The sequence below is a fragment of the Nomascus leucogenys genome, chromosome 18 (assembly GCF_006542625.1).
Source record: "Nomascus leucogenys isolate Asia chromosome 18, Asia_NLE_v1, whole genome shotgun sequence".
Taxonomy (NCBI): Eukaryota; Metazoa; Chordata; class Mammalia; order Primates; family Hylobatidae; genus Nomascus; species Nomascus leucogenys.
The window spans coordinates 40692870-40707090 of NC_044398.1; the positions used below are offsets into that span (position 1 = coordinate 40692870).

Sequence of the window (14221 nt, forward strand, 5' to 3'; positions counted from 1 at the left end):
CCTGAGGTCAAGAGTTCCAGACCAGCCTGACCAACATGATGAAACCCCATCTCTACTAAAAATACAAAATTACCTAGGCATGGTGGTGCATGCCTGTAATCCCAGCTACTTGGGAGTCTGAGGCAGGAGAATCACTTGAACCCAGGAGGCAGAGGTTGCAGTGAGCTGACATCACGCCCCTCCACACCAGCCTGGGCAACAAGAGTGAAACTCCATCTCAATAATAATAATAATAATTAATGAATTGCTTCCTTTATTATGCTGTACCTAACTCAGACTGGATGACACTTGAACAGGGACCTTATGACAATTACATCTTCAGTGTAAAATGTTAAACAGTGCTTGTTTCTCCAGCACATATACTAAAATTGGAACAATTTAGAGATTAGCATGGCCCCTGCACAAGGATGACATGCAAATGTTTGAAGCATCCCATATACACACACACACACACACACACACACACGCACACACACACACAGGGTTTCACCCTGCCACTCAGGCTGGAGTGCAGTGGCGAAATCTCAGCTCACTGCAGCCTCTGCCTACCAGGCTCAAGCTATCCTCCTGCCTCAGCCTCCCAAGTAGCTGGGACCACAGGTGTGTGCCACCACGCCTGGCTAATTTTTTCTATTTTTGGTAGAGATAGGATTTCAACATGTTGTCCAGGCTGATTCCATATGTTTTAATTTTAAAAATGAATAAATTGGCTGAGAGGAGTGGCTCACCACTATAATTCCAGCACTTTGGGAGGCCAAGGCAAGAGGATCACTTGAGACCAAGAGTTCAAGATCAGCCTGGGCAACGTAGTGAGACCTAGCCTTCATTTTTTTTTTTTTTTTTTTTTTGAGACGGAGTCTCACATGTTCCCCGGACTGGAGTGCAATGGCGTGATCTTGGCTCACTGCAACCTCCATCCACCAGCTTTAAGTGATTCTTCTGCCTCAGCCTTCCGAATAGCTGGGATTACAGGCTCCCGCAACCACGCCCAGCTAATTTTTTGTATTTTTTAGTAGAGACGGGGTTTCACTATGTTGGCTAGGCTGGTCTCAAACTCCTGACCTCGTGATCCTCCCACCTCGGCCTCCCAATGTGCTGGGATTACAGGTGTGAGCCACCACCCCCAGCCTGACTCAGCCTTCATTTTATATACAAATATTTAAATTTTAAATAAATAAAGTGTTAAATAGACCTTCTTCCTAAAGAAAGACTACCTCAACTAATCAGATCTTTTTTTTTTTTTGAGATGGAGTTTCGCTTTTGTTGCCCAGGCTGGAGTGCAATGGCGTAATCTTGGTTCACTGCAACCTCTGCCTCCTAGGTTCAAGCAATTCTCCTGCTTCAGCCTCCCAAATAGCTGGGATTACAGGCATGCACCACCATGCCCAGCTAATTTTATATTTTTAGTAAAGACAGGGTTTCTCCATGTTGGTCAGGCTGGTCTCGAACTCCCGACCTCAGGTGATCCACCTGCCTCAGCCTCCTAAAGTGCTGGGATTACAGATGTGAGTCACCACACTTGGCCCAGATCATTATAACTATACATTAAACCTTACATTTTAAAAAGTTAAAATTCAGCCAGGGGCAGTGGGTTGCTCACATCTGTAATCCCAACACTTTAGGCAGCCAAGGTGAGTGAATCACTAGAGCCCAGAAGTTTGAGACCAGCGTGGGCAACATGGCAAAACTCTGTCTCTACCAAAAAAAATACAAAAATTAGCCTGGCGTGGTGGTGTGCACTTGTAGTCCCAGCTACTCAGGAGAGTGAGGCAGGAGAATTGCTTGTGCCCAGAAGGTCGAGGCTGCAGAGAGCCATGACTGTATCATTGTACTTCAGCCTGGGCGACAGAGGGAGACACTGTCTCAAAAAAGATTAAAAAAACAGTTAACATCCTATTAAATGTTCCTAAACTGTGTCTATATAAATGATCCCAGGCCGGTCACGGTGGCTCATGCCTGTAATCCCAGCACTTTCGGAGTCCGAGGCAGGTGGATTACTTGAGGTCAGGAGTTTGAGACCAGCCTGGCCAATGTAGTGAAACCCTGTCTCTACTAAAAATACAAAAAATTAGCTGGGCATGGAGGCTCGGGCCTGTAATCTCAGCTACTCAGGAGGCTGAGGCACAAGAATCATTTGAACCCAAAAGGCGGAGGTTATAGTGAGCAGAGATCGTGCCACTGCACTCTAGCTTGGGCAACAGAATGAGACTCTGTCTCAACAGAATGAGACTCTGTCTCAAAAAAATAAAAATAAAATAAATGATCCCAAACTTCTACGTTTTACTTATTTATTGTGAGACAGGGTCTCCCTCTGTCACCCAGGCTGGACTGCAGTGGTGCTTTCTGGGCTCACTGCAGCCTTGACCTCCCATGCTGAAGCAATCCTCCCACCTCTGCTGGAGTGTAGGTGTGTGCCACCACGCCAGGCTGTTTGTTCTATTATTTTGTAGAGATGGGGTCTCACTATGTTGCCCAGACTGGTCTCAAACTCCTGGGCTCAAGTGATCTGCCCACCTTGGCCTCCCAGAGTGTCAGGATTTAACCCCCACACCCCACCAAGACTTTAAAACTCTGACTTCCATTCTTCTCTTTTTTTCTTTTTTAAGATGGAGTCTCACTGTGTCGCTGAGGCTGGAGTGCAGTGGCACGATCTCAGCTCACTGCAACCTCCACCTCCCAGGTTCAAGCGATTCTTGTGCCTCAGTTTCCCAAGTAGCTGGGACTACAGGAGTGCGCCACCACGCCCGGCTAATTTTTGTATTTTTGGTAGAGACGGGGTTTCACCATGTTGGCCAGGCTGGTCTTGAACTTCTGATCTCATGTTCTGCCTGCCTCAGCCTCCCAAAGTGCTGGGATCACAGGCATGAGCCACCGCCCCCAGCCAAGACTTCCATTCTTTACAATCCATACTTCCTGAGCAGGCAATCCTTAACCTGTACACTTAAATAAACTCCTTTAAAACTAAAATCTAGGCCGGGCGTGGTGGCTCACGCCTGTAATCCCAGCACTTTGGGAGGCAGAGGCGGGCGGATCACGAGGTCAGGAGATCGAGACCATCCTGGCTAACGCGGTGAAACCCTGTCTCTGCCGGGCACGGTGGCTCAAGCCTGTAATCCCAGCACTTTGGGAGGCCGAGGCGGGCGGATCACGAGGTCAGGAGATTGAGACCATCCTGGCTAACAGGGTGAAACCCCGTCTCTACTAAAAATACAAAAAATTAGCCGGGCGTGTTGGCGGGCGCCTGTAGTCCCAGCTACTCGGGAGGCTGAGGCAGGAGAATGGCGTGAACCCCGGGAGGCGGAGCTTGCAGTGAGCCGAGATCGCGCCACTGCACTCCAGCCTGGGGGACAGAGCAAGACTCCGTCTCAAAAAAAAAAAAAAAAAAAAAAAAAAAAAAAAAAAAAAAAAAAAAAAAAAAAGAAACCCTGTCTCTACTAAAAATACAAAAAATTAGCCGGGCGTAGTGGCGGGCGCCTGTAGTCCCAGCTACTCGGGAGGCTGAGGCAGGAGAATGGTGTGAATCCGGGAGGCGGAGCTTGCAGTGAGCCGAGATGGTGCCACTGCACTCCAGCCTGGGTGACAAAGCGAGACTCCGTCTCAAAAAAAAAAACCAAAAAACTAAAATCTGACCTGTTTGACTATTGCAGATTGACAGGCTAATGAGAGTATGAACCTCCAAGGACTTCTGTGAGGGCTAAGTGCAGTCATATATGCAATGAGCTCAAGTAAACAGCTGCCCGAGGAAACACCTGGACACCTCCTCTGTGCTAAGCCCCATGCAGCATGCACACAGACACAGGCCCGCCCCAGCCTCCCAAAGTGCTGGGATTACAGGCGCGAGCCGCCTTTCCCAGCCAATATTTTATATTTTTACACAAGTGACAGCATCCTATTCAGACTGCCCTATACTTTTTTTCCACTTAAAAGTATGTCTGGGCCAGACATAGTGTCTCATACCTGTAATCCCAGCACTTTGGGAGGCCGAGGCGCGTGGATCGCCTGAGGTCAGGAGTTCGAGACCAGCCTGCTCAACATAGCGAAATCCCATCTCTACTAAAAATACAAAAATTAGCTGGGCACAGTGGTGTGTGCCCGTAATCCCAGCTACTCGGGAGGCTGAGACAGAATTGCTTGAACCTGGGAGGTGGAGGTTGTGGTGTGCCAAGATCGAGCCACTGCACTCCAGCTTGGGCGACAGAGCGAGATTCCGGCTCAAAAACAAACAAACAAACAAACAAACAAACTAAACCGTCATTGCCTTCCCCAGCCCTCCCAGCCCAGAGACCCCCATCCCTTGTCAGCCATCCCCCCTTAGCTTCTGGACAGGGACAAGTGTCCCTCATTTGGAAAAGAATTAAGGAGGGGTAACAGCAGACTAGGGAGCCTGGGGTCTTCCGCACGCCTGTGTGGGGTGAGTTTGGCCCCCAGCAACAAGGCAGGCCTGAGGTCCGCAGAGGGAGGCAGCCCACTCCTCAGCCGGGGGCGGCTATCCTCCTCCTGGCCCCATCCCTCACCTGTGGGGGAGGCTAAGTGGGTGTCAGGGCCCTGTCAGAGGGTGAGCCACCCCTGGGGGTGCCCATCGGCCACCAGCCTCCCTTCATTAGACACCCAGCGCAAGTGACAGCAGTGGCATGGCACCACTGAGCACAGGGAGCCTCAAGGTCAGTGCCTGGCTCCTGGTATCCTCCGCGGTCCCCAGGACACCCTCACACAGAGGTCCCAGAACCCCCACAGCTGGCACAAGAGCCCAGAAACACCCTGCCCAGCACCCTCTGGGTCCCTCTTTTAGGATCTGGGTGAGCTAAAGAAGCCAAAAGAAAGGCTGGGCGCGGTGGCTCACGCCTGTAATCCTAGCACTTTGGGAGGCCGAGGTGGGCGGATTGCCTGAGCTCAGGAGTTCGAGACCAGCCTGGGCAACACGTTGAAACCCCATCTCTACTAAAATACAAAAAAAATTAGCCAGGCGTGGTGGGGTGCACCTGTAGTCCCAGCTACTCGGGAGCCTGAGGCAGGAGAATTCCTTGAACCCGGGAGGCAGAGGTTGCAGTGAGCTGAGATTGCACCACTGCACTCCAGCCCGGGCGACAGAGTGAGACTCCTTCTCAAAAAAAGAAAAAAAAAAAAAAAAAAAAAGAAGCCAAAAGAGGGTCTTCGGCACAGCCCGCCCCTCCCCTACAGCCCTGGGTGTGGCAGGGAGCCCGACCAGTTCCCTCCAGCCTGCGTCATGGAGCCCTGGGCGTGGCTGCAGGGTTTAAAGAGCCGACCCACCTGCCCAGCAGCCTCCTCAGATCTGTTCTCTGCGTTGCCAGCTCAGGTGAGCCCTTGCCAAGGTGACCTCGCAGGTGAGCAGGCGTCCACTTTGGGGCTGCTGGGTGAAGGGGGTGGGTGCCCAAGAATTCTGAGTAATGAGGAGCCTGTTGAGGGGTCTGAGGACAGATATGGCTACAGCAGCCGCTTGAAGGCCTCCTGCTTTGCACCCACTGTCATATGGATGGTGAGTTGGGGGCTGGAGGAAACAGAAGCCAGCCCTTGGCTAAAGAATATAGGAGCTGGTGGGGTGCACCTCTGGTCCCAACTGCTTGAGATACTCAGGTGAGGAGATCACCTGAGCCAAGAGAGTTCAAGGCTGCGGTGAGCCGAGATCACGCCACTGCTCTCCATCCTGGGTAACAGAGCAAGACCCTGTCTCCAAAAAAAAAAAAAAAAAGTAATAATAATAATAATAAAATAAAAAATGTGGCCTAGAGTTGAGACCCTCATATTCCAGGAACTCCAGGTTGGTGAAGGTAGAGAAAGACCAGTGAAGGCTGGGGGAAGCCAGCTTTGGAGACTGCTCCTAGCCCAAGAACCGATGTTCAGAAGCAGTGCCTAGCAGTCTCTCCCTCCAGTGCCTCCCTCCTGCTGCAGAAGGACTGTGTGTTTATTTATGGATGTATTTATTTATTTATTTTGAGATGGAGTCTCACTCTGTTGCCCAGGCTGGAGAGCAGTGGCAAGATCTCGGCTCACTGCAACCTCCATCTTCCAGGTTCAAGCGATTCTCCTGCCTCAGCTTCCCAAGTAGCTGGGAATACAGGTGCCTGTTGCCACACCCAGCTAATTTTTGTATTTTTAGTATAGATGGGGTTTTGCCATGTTGGCCAGGCTGATCTTGAACTCCTGACCTCAGGTGATCCACTTGCCTCAGCCTCCCAAAGTGCTGGGATTATAGGTGTCAGCCACTGCGCCCAGCCTATGGATGTATTCATTGTAACAGGTTTTTAGTGCTTACTGTGTGCTAGGCATGGTTCTTAGGCTTGACAAACAGTAGTTCACATAATTCCATCGCTATAACCTTATGAGGTTGCTACTATTCTGATGATCCTCCTTTTACAGGACACTGGTGAAGGAGCAGTGAGGAACCTGCAGAGTCACACAGCTGGTAAATTGCTGAGAAGGGACCCAGCCCAGACAGCTGGCCCTGGATCTGTGATCTCATCAGGAGGCCAGAGCTGGGTACAGCAGATGATGACAATGGCTTCAGTATTGAAAACTTGACCACACTAGGCTAACAATATGCAGAGGGCTGGGAGGGGGCCTGCGCTCAAAGACTCAGCCTCCCCAAGCACAAGTAAATGGGGTCCTGGCTACTTCCAACCTGAGGGAGAAATGTCATACTACAGGATATCTATACTCTGAGAGCAGAATCTGGGTCTGCTGGAGCAGGGTCCCCTGCCAGGGCTGGCAGGGGAGGTCCTGGCTGCTGCAGTCGCCTCATCCCAGGACTCAGCGCTCCCTCCCTCCTCTGCACCCTTGCTTTTGTGGAGGCTCTCTGGGAATTCAGACTGAGGGTGCTGGACTCTGGCCACCCCAGGCCCAGACCTTTGGGTACAATAGCCTGGGGCCTGATAACAATGCCCTTTGTGTGGGGTTAGGAAGGCAGGCTCCAGACCCTGACTTAGAATAGCAGCCACCTGACCCTGGGCATCTGATTACACCTCTCTAAGCTCCATTTTTTTTTTCTTCTCTGAAATAAAGACAATAATAGTATCTTCCTCATGGGGAGGAGTAGGGGGTGGGTTTGTCGCATGGATTTTAACAACGCCTTCTACAGCACTTACTCTGTGCAGGCACAGTTTTGAGCTCTTAGCTTGTGCTTACTCAATCCACACAACTCCCCTAGGCCATCACCATCTCTAGATGAGAAGACAGAAAGTAGTTACTTTCCCAAGATCGCCCCACAAGCAAGTGTATCCTTGGGGTTTGTACACCTACTTTCACCACGGGGCTCTGCCTGCCCCCACCCCCTCTAGCTGACCAAGTGAGCTGTGAGCCTGGAGCAGATCTGTGGGCTACAGACCCCAGCCCCAGTGCCTCTGCCCCTGCAGCCCTGCCCCTCGAACTGTGACATGGAGAGAGTGACCCTGGCCCTTCTCCTACTGGCAGGTGAGTCCTACCAGTCTCCTGGGACCCTCTTGCATTCACCCCACCCACAAAGGTAGCAAAAGCCAGACAACATCTCCCAAAGGGAGTCTGGTGTTCAATCAGCATGCTTTATTCAAACTGCCAATTTAGAGAGAAACATGAAGGAAAGGACAGTACAGGTAGGATGAGAATATTGCAAAAAGGTCCTAATAGCTCCAGAGGAATTCAACCATGGAAAACATTAACCACCTGTGGCTTGAAGACAAAAGCAGGGTGGCACAGTGGCTCAGGCCTGTAATCCCAGCACTTTGGGAGGCCAAGGTGGGAGGATCACTTGAGCCTGGGAGGTCAAGGTTGCAGTGAGCTTGGATTGCACCATTGCACTCCAGCCTGGGTGACAGAGAGAGGTTCTGACTCAAAAGACAAGCACTCCCTGTTTCTTCAGGGGGCAGAGACGTAACAAACCATCCCAGTCAGCATGCACACAGGAGCATCAGGAAGCCTGGGACAGCAGGGCTTGGGTGGGTCCAAACCCTGAGGCTGTGTGGGGCTGGAGAGGGCATGAGGAAGGGAACTGGTGGCTCCAGGGTCACCCCACAACCTCCGGGCTGGGGTCCTGCTGCCTGGCTCACTTGGACACCAGTGTCATGAATTCCCACCCATTTTCTCTGCTCCTCCCACACAGGCCTGACTGCCTTGGAAGCCAATGACCCATTTGGTGAGTGAGGCCCCCCAAACAGCCTGCCCACTCTGCCCTCATCTCCCCTCTGACACCCACATCCTGTATCCTGGTTCTGGTTCTGAAGTCTTTTTCCCTCATTTTTTCTAGCCAATAAAGACGATCCCTTCTACTATGGTAAGACCCGATATTCCCACCCCCACCCTACCCTTGCCTATCCTGGACCTCTTTGCCAGACAAGTTGGTGAGGAGTGGTGTGGAACCAGTGTAGACAAAGTGGGATGGGGGATTATACCTGGTCTCTGTGAGAGCGTCGCTCCAACAAGGGGAGGGTGGCCACAGGATGCTTAGGAACCCTCCTGGAGAAGGGCTGGTGCCTGGGCGGTTAGGCCCCCTGATACATCACCCCTGCCCTCTTGCCTTCACTCACCCTCACCCTCCCCTTCCCTAGTCCCCAGCCCTCAGGGGGTCCTCCTCTCCTCCTTTCCCCTGGGCCTCAGCTCCAGGACAGCTTTCCTTGATCATCCTTCAAAGCCCCTTCTTTGCGCACGTCCACTTCTTGTTTTTTTTTTTTTTTTTTTTTTTTGAGACAGATTCTGACTGTCGCCCAGGCCGGAGTGCAGTGGCATGATCTCGGCTCACTGCAACCTCCACCTCCCAGGTTCACGCAGTTCTCCTGTCTCAGCCTCCCGAGTAGCTGGGACTACAGGCACCTGCCACCATGCCTAGCTAATTTTTGTATTTTTAGTAGAGATGGGGTTTCACCATATTGGTCACGCTGGTCTCGAACTTCTGACCTCAGGTGATCTGCCCGCCTTGGCATCCCAAAGTGCTGAGATTACAGGTGTGAGCCACCGCACCCAGCCTCACTTTTTTTCTTCTTAGTGTTTCCCCACCAGACATAGAATGATGCCTCTGTTGCTGGCTTGTCTTTATGTATATGGCAGTGGCTGGCACAAGCAGGGGCTCACGAATGTCTTTTGAATGAATGAGTGAGGCCCCAGGCTGGTGCAAGCTCACTCTCTGTACCCACCCCAGACTGGAAAAACCTGCAGCTGAGCGGACTGATCTGCGGAGGGCTTCTGGCCATTGCTGGGATCGTGGCAGTTCTGAGTGAGTGGCAGGACAGGTGGGGCTGGCAGACAGGGTGGGGCTGGTGGACAGGGTGGGGCAGAAAGAGAGAGTGCTCTCATTCCAGCACTGACCCTGGTGCTGACCCCTCTCTCCCTCCCAGGTGGCAAATGCAAATGCAAGAGCAGCCAGAAGCAGCACAGGTGAGCCCGACCCTGTGGTGCTCTCCCCCTTCAGGGCAGAACTATGGGGCGACAGTCCTGACCTGGAGAGTGAACAGCGTCCTGGCCACTTGCTGGGCTTGCAGCCGGCTTTGTTATTCAGATAGTCAACCCTGAAGGGCCCCAGTCAGAGAAAGCTCTGACCTCAGTATTGTGGGAAGTGACCAATGAAGGAGACCAAGGAGGTGCACTCCTGGGGCCGGGCAGCAAGAGTCTGGGATGTAGGGGAGAAGGTCCACCAGGCTAACCTGATACTACTACTCTGATGCTCTGATGCAGTCCTTTCTCTAGTCCTGTACCTGAGAAAGCCATCCCACTCATCACTCCAGGTGAGACGGGCTTTCAAGGGCTAAGGGGGTGTCTGTGTAAGGACTGTGTCTGATGGCCTGCTCGCCACTCTCTGCAGGCTCTGCCACTACTTGCTGAGCACAGGACCAGCCTCCAGGGATGGCCTGAAGCCTAACACTGACCCCCAGCACCTCCTCCCCTGGGAGGCCTTATCCTCAAGGAAGGACTTCTCTCCAAGGGCAGGCTGTTAGGCCCCTTTCCGATCAGGAGGCTTCTTTATGAATTAAACTTGCTCCACCACCCCCTCCTCTGTAGTCTTGTCATCCATCGTCTTTGGGTCTGGGGGTGGGTAATCCCTTGGATTGCTGACTTTCCCTGGATGCCCACTCCCAGCAAGCTTCCCAATCCCTGAGTCCCTGCCACCCAACTGTCTCCTATGGCTCCCACTCCATCAAGCCCCACAGAGAGTCCCATGCACCGTGAGACACCACAGTGTTATAACAGAAGACCTTTCCATTTCCGCCACTTGCACGGGTGCCCTAGAAGTCCTGATGCCTCAGGTACCCACGACTTCCTTTAACCTAGAGTGACCCCCAGGGCTCGCCCCCCATTGAGACCTCATCTCACCCACTGAGTGCTCTCTATGGTAGAAAATGTAGCAATTCCTTTGACCCATCCCAGTAAAATCCTCAGCTCACCCCATGGGCCCCCCTCCTCCCAGGAAATATCCTGTGAAATTCCATGAAGAAGTATGTCTCGAGAAGCCCTGCATAGTGCATGTGGGAGACAAACACCATGTGTGCAAATCCAAGTTCTTTGGCATGCCTGAACTCCCCCCCAGGAAGACCTCCCTGGCAATGTCCCTGTAGCACCCCAGGCAGGGGTGTGAAGTGCCACTTCTGCCTGGTGCCCATCCTGCAGTCCTGCCCCTTGACAGCCCAGGAGAAGGAACTGAGCCCACTTCTTGCCTCTGCCTCCAGCAAAGGCCAGAGTACAGTGGAGTCCCTGCCAGGTGGCAGCTCCCAATCTGAGGCCAGGGCCTGGGCTGGGCAGCTGTCTCCAATGATGAACCCTCCCTCCACGTCTCAGGGTGGGCCACATCCTTGAGAAGTATGATGTATCCTAGACTTAAGGTCTCCTGACTTGTGGGCTGGGGTCAGAGACTTGTGCAGGGCCCCAGAGGTGTAAAAATGAGGTCCACATGTCTTCCAGGGCCTTTGCAACAGGACACGTAGGGGCTGAGAGCAAGGTTCCAAGGTGGGGCTGAGTGGGACTAAGGATACCTGGCTGAGTCCAGCCACTATCAGGGAATCTTGGGCGGGTCACAGAAGGCTGGGCAAGCCCCAGTGCTTTGGGGAAGCCGCCCTTTACCGGCAGCCCCAGCTGGTATGGCCAGCCCAGAGGCGGCGCTGAGTCTGCACAGGTGGACCCAGGGAGGGGCCTGTGCGCAAACCACCCTGGTGGAGGGAATTAGCAGCACGACTGGAATGCAGGCGATAGGATCACTGAGGAGGCAAGGCCCAGCCCTGCAGGACACAGAGGCAGGGGTGGGAGCCACCCAGCAGGGCTGGTAGAGGGGGACTCCTGAGCACGCCTCCTCATCCAGGGGGTGCAGTGCAGAGCTCTCTCCTCGTTGGCACGGGAAGACACTGGTGTGAGAGACTGCTTTTGAGAACACGAAAAGTGAGGTAAGAAAGCCGAGTCTGGAGTGGCAGACCCAGGGGAAGCCACACAAAGGTGACCAGAAGCAGTGCATGCTTTCTGACTGAGGAACCCAGGGCAGGGCTGCACAGTCACGACTATCAGGAGCTCTGCTGTTTGAAATCCTAGCAAACCCTGTCCTTGCATGGTGGCCCCATGACCCTGACAAGAGATGCAGCCTCAACTTCCAACCCCAGTGCCCCACTGGGGAGCAGAGGTTTCTGGACATGACATCCACCCACCTCCACCTTCACATGTATCCTGGGGCCACATCGTGGTGGAGACCTGCTGCTCTGCTTTCAAGCTCTCATGCTGCTTCATTTAAACTTCTCCTGGACAGGTGCCACAGTTCCCCCAAGTCCTGTAAGTGACCACTCATGTAGGAGGCCCTACCGCACATGAGTCCCTAGGTGTGACTGCCTAGTGACAGGCTTATCTCTCTGATGTGGAGGGTGACGGCTCTCGCTCATGGAGCCTGGGAAAATCATGGTGGGAGGAGTCAGAAATTGATGGGAGGCCAGGCCTGGGTAACAGTGGAGGATGGAGTTGGTGTTAGCCCCAGATGGACGAGGTCGGTCCCTGGAGTTGGGCTCCTGGTTCCCAGGGGGAAATGAGCTCCCTTCTCTCCCTTCTGGGAGTGAGGAATGTGCTGACTAGGACATGACAGAGGCTCTCCAGGCTTCCCTTTGTGGGATTACTGGCTGTGCCTCAGAAACCCCTTCCTGGGGCCTGTTTCGGAGGTGGGGGGTGATTTCCCCTTGTCATCCTCTCCTAGTTGAGGGGCTGCGGGGAGAGGTGGGGGGGACCAGAGAAAGCAAAGTGTCATTTCCACTCAATTGGGGATTTACTGCGTGACAGACACCACTGTAAACACTTCACACATGTCAAATTTTCCTAGCAACCTATGAGATGCGGATGACATTAGGGTTAGGGTTAGGTTAGAGGAGAGAAGGCACCCAGAGGTTCTCATGGGCTAACGAATTTCACAGCCAGCCTCCAACTCTGGTGTCCTGCTCCTGAGCCCTGTTTCCAAAGGACTGGGGCCTGTTGCCTTCCTGCTGTTTATCATTGTCAAAGACAGAGCCCAGGGACTGTGCTGCTGGGTGACTATACATCCTTCCTCACTTTTTTATTTTAAAAATCTTTTTATTTTTCAGGGCTGGGTTCAGTGGCTCACGCCTGTAATCCCAGCACTTTGGGAGGCCGAGATAGGAAGATCACTTTGAGGTCAGGAGTTCCAGACCAGCCTGGCCAACATGATGAAACCCTGTCACTACTAAAAATACAAAAATCGGCCAGGTGCAGTGGCTCATGCCTGTAATCCTAGCTACTCAGGAGCCTAAGGTGGGAGGATCACTTGAACCCAGGATGTGGAGGTTGCAGTGAGCCGAGATCGCACCACTGCACTCCAGCCTGGGTGACAGACCGAGACTCTGTCTCCCCCCCCAAAAAAAGAAAAAAGAAAGAAAAGAAAACATCACAGAGACATTTACTCACAAAGTAAACCAACTTCTAACCTAGCACCCCAAAATAATCAAGTTTAAAAGTTTGCAAAAGAAAAAAAAAATGGCCGGGCGCGGTGGCTCACGCTTGTAATCCCAGCACTTTGGGAGGCCGAGGCGGGCGGATCACAAGGTCAGGAGATCGAGACTACAGTGAAACCCCATCTCTACTAAAAATACAAAAAATAAGCCGGGCGTGGTGGCGGGCGCCTGTAGTCCCAGCTACTCGGAGGCTGAGGCAGGAGAATGGCGTGAACCTGGGAGGCGGAGCTTGCAGTGAGCCGAGATTGCGCCACTGCACTCCAGCCTGGGCGAGAGAGCGAGACTCCGTCTCAAAAAAAAAAAAAAAAAAAAAAAAAATGTTCGCTAGTCTTTCAAATCATCTTTTCCCTCTTGTACTTGGGAGCTGGCCTTGTGAGTTTGGGATCAGAACTCAGGCTATTGCCAGGCACAGTGGCTCAAGCCTGTAATCCAAGCACTTTGGGAGGCTGAGGCGGGCAGATCACCTGAGGTCGGGACCAGCCTGACCAACATGGTGAAACCCTGTCTCTACTAAAAATACAAAATTAGCTGGGCGTGGTGGCACATGCCTGTAATCCCAGCTACTCAGGAGGCTGAGGCAGGAGAATTGCTTGAATCCGGGAGGCGGAGGTTGCAGTGAGCTGAGATTGTGCCATTGCACTCCAGCCTGGCAACAGAGTGAGACTTGGTCTCAAAAAAAAAAAAAAAAAAAAAGCTATTGTTTCAGAACCCAAAGGTGAGGACTACAGAAAGGACTTATTATTCTGATTTAAAATAATACTTTTTTTTTTTTTTTGAGACAAAGTCTGGCTCTGTTGCCCAGGCTGGGGTGCAGTGGTGCAATCTCATCTCACTGCAACCTCTGCTTCAGCCTCCCAAGTAGCTGGAACTACAGGCACATGCCACCACACCCGGCTATATTTTTTGTAGAGATGAGGTCTCATCATGTTGCCCAGGCTAGTCTGAAACTCCTGAGCTCAAGCCATCGGCCCACCTCAGCCTCCCAAAGTGCTTGGAATACAGGCGTGAGCCATGGCACCCAGATCTCTTTTTTTAATTTCTGTATTTTTTTTATTTTCTTCTTCTTTTTTTTATTTCTTAAAACTGGGTCTCACTCTCTCACCTAGGCTGGAGTGCAGTAGCATGATTACAGCTCACGGCAGCCTCAACCTCCTGGGCTAAAGCAATCTTCCCACTTCAGCCTCCAGATTAGCTAGGACCACAGGCCCATGTCACTATGCCCAGCTACTTTTTTTTTTTGAGATGGAGTTTCGCTCTTGTTGCCCAGGCTGGAGTGCAATGGCACAATCTCAGCTTACCACAACCTCTGCCCC

General features: G+C 52.4%; 1 non-coding gene across 1 annotated transcript; it reads left to right on the forward strand.

The window, feature by feature from the left end:
* The first annotated feature begins 338 nt into the window (after positions 1–338).
* Positions 339–442, forward strand: LOC115831312. Its single transcript, XR_004026835.1, has one exon. It is a non-coding gene; the product is annotated as a U6 spliceosomal RNA (small nuclear RNA).
* The last annotated feature ends 13779 nt before the right edge of the window (positions 443–14221 follow it).